Raw genomic sequence first — 3,181 nt, forward strand, 5'->3', positions numbered from 1 at the left:
TGCAAGGTAAGGAATTTATAATTAATGGCTTAATGTTTAATGGCTTAACCCATCTTACCAACAGGAGGAGGATATGAACTGTATAAGAAGCAAATGTGCAAAGCTGGAACCTCAAGTAGAGAAAAGAAAGTAATGTAAGCAGATAATTTGACCGTCAGAGGAGGGTTAAAATTAATCCCTGATTTTCTCTGATATCAGGGATTCTGGGCTACGTAGAGCGGGGGTTTGCAGTCATAATCTAAGTAGAAGTAGCAGCATCTGTAGCCCAGAGAATATGGGGAAAGGGCAGAGTATGGGGATGCTCTTACCTGAAAGGGAGGGCAGAAGGTTATATGTTTCATGATACAGTAAGGCTGGGATAACTGACAAGAATTTGCTTGCAGGAATGTATGAGAACTCCTGCTCTTTGCACTCTGACCTTCCATTGTCCCTTGCACAGCATTCAAAAGAATTGTGCTGTTCCCTTGATCTATTTAAGAGAAAGAAACTGTGTCAAATCCCTCTGTTCCCTAGCCAGCTGTCTTTCTGATCACATCTGTATGATATTATAACAAGATGGTATGATATAAGATGTACATTAATTAATACTGTGTTGAACATTAACCTGTATGGATAAGGACAATTGCATCTGCTGTAACATAACCCTAAGCACTTTGGACATAACAGCTCCTGTACGCAGTCATTGTTAAATAACTTTTAACACAGTTATTCAGAATGATTAATGATTCTTTTCCCTGAGGTGTCTTTTTCAATAAATAAGGCCTCAGAGTGTGTGTTTGTCATTGTTTCCATATATTACAATACAGATGGCTGCTAGATGATTTTTGTAAGAGGTGGTTGCTTTGCTCTGAAAAGCATTTACGTTTGGGATCCGTGATGTCCACTGATGTAAGTTCTTGTAAGAGCTCCGACATTTAGAGAAAATATAAAATGTACTTTGACTGCAGAAGTTAATTTTAACAAAAGCTTTGAACTATCTAAGCAGTCTGATGAAGTAGGCGTTAGATTACAGTTGTTATGGTGTTGAATTCTGTGTTAAAATAAGAAAAACTAAAAAACGGCTCAAGAAAGGCAAAATTTGAGCATATAAAACCTCCATGTTTCTTGCTTTTCTTTGCACAATATTATTATGCTTTTCCTGTGCTGTAAAGTATGAAAACTGAGGTTGCAGAATTCAGCTATGTTGAGAGGTAGAAGATGGAAGCAATAGCTGTTTTGCAGCCCAGCACAATATTGCTGTTCACTTTTGGTCTATCTTTTTGCATATGGATGATCCCGGGTCCCCACTTGCTGCATGGGAGATTAGTGTCTCTGCCTCCTTACAGGATGAGATGTTTGTTCTGCACTATGCTCAGGCTAAGAATATTTATCAAAGCAGTCAGTATGTATGTAGAGGTGATAGGAGACTCATTAAACTGGTGAATGCATTTATCAGAGGAACAGGTGTAAACACATTTGGTAACTTTAAGTTATGCAAACTTGCATTCTACTGACTCTACAGTCAATTGTATTTTTCTTAAGTAGGTCATGCACTGTGCTAGTGACAGCTCAAAAGTAAATATTGCCAACAGTGCAGAAAAAAGTGTTGGACAGACATGAGTAGTATGTACTGTATTTCAAATACAAGTCATTAGTCATTAACAGGACTCTAGCTGTTCATGCTAGCATCTACATGTCCACGAGGAAATGAAAATCACAGTTGTGATTTGTGAACAAAATGTTTGTGTTTTTAGTTCCCTGCAGGTCCTGTTCTTTCAGCTGCTTCATAGACCTCCGTCTATTTCTCAACTTTATTGAACTCCACAAGGTTCTCTCCTTGTATTCCCAAGTCCGCTCTATTTTGTATTTACTGTAATTGAAAGAGTGAACTTGGACATGGATGTATTTTGAAGAAAACTCTGTTGTTGCTTTTTTGTTTTCTTTGTTCCTTTTTTCTTTCCTTAAGCCAGAAAGAAATCTGCTTCACTGCTGGTCAGTTGGCAGAGAGAAGAATCCAAGAACTGCTGTAGAATGAGGAAACTGGGAAGAACTGACCGATTCCTGTCACTGCAGAGGTTTTCTGCTCTCAGTACTAGCAAGAGATAAACAGGTGTTTATTACTGGGGAAAAAAAAAAACTAAAATTATAAATACCAGCAGCAGCCTATCTCCAACAGATGCAACTCAGCGCCAGTTTTTTGTCACTTAAGGAAAGTTATTTCTGCACGCTGTGGGAGTGCCTCATGAAGTAAAGTAATGAAGCTATTATAAATATATATGCCTAAATATGGATCTGAATTAAAAAGTGATTGTATAAGTTGTTTTTTTCTACATCAATAATGTAAAACATCCTTATTGACTGCTTTCTTCTCTTATACAGAGCACGAACAGAAAAGCCAACATCCCAAGAGCAAACAAAAACCTATAGAGAAAGCTAGCTATGTTCAGTGCTGAAAACTAAGTTGTGGGCACTAAAAAGAAATAAATAATGAAGGTTTCCACAGCAACCTAAGTTCTGTTAGTGCAAATTGATGACTTTCATTCTGTTTTATTACATAATGATAGAACAGATACTCTATATCAAGTGCTGTGTGCATTTGAAGTTAGATTAGTCAAAGGCTTGGTGCGCTCCTAAGACCTGACATCAACTGATTTAGATCCAGAGGTTTCAGAAAATGCTGTGGGGAGGGTGTTGTTTTCTTCCTCTGGCCAGCCTTGTGCGCTGAAACTGTGTGTTTGGGTTAAAGATCTTATTGGTAACTGCTCAGGAGGTGTAAGTACACCTGGTTTGGTTTCTGCTCCTCAGAGTGATCTGGGAGGTGATCCAGAACAGTACAGTACAGCTCGCTGCCCTTCCAGTCAGCAGGGCCTGGTGTGAGCACGGCCCCAGTGGGAGGACATCCACTCCTGTTCCATAACACTGTGAGGATCTGTCCCTGCACCAGAGCAGAATGTGGATTTTGTGGTATTTAAACCGGTTCCTTGTGAGCAGCCATGAGATCCAGGCTGTGGCCATTTGGGTGATCTCAGCTCCCATCCCCCTAGGGTAGTAGCGGTTGGCGTTCTGTGCTCCTTAAAAGAATTTTAGCTTGTAAGTGGGTTTTAGTGCTAGTTTTCGCTGGAGAGCGACCCAGCAGGACGGAGGCCCACCCAGGCCCTACGCTGAGGAGGCACCGCCCAGCTCTGTCAGCACCGCCCCCGCG

Source organism: Meleagris gallopavo, chromosome 14 (genome assembly GCF_000146605.3).
Source record: "Meleagris gallopavo isolate NT-WF06-2002-E0010 breed Aviagen turkey brand Nicholas breeding stock chromosome 14, Turkey_5.1, whole genome shotgun sequence".
Lineage (NCBI taxonomy): Eukaryota > Metazoa > Chordata > Aves > Galliformes > Phasianidae > Meleagris > Meleagris gallopavo.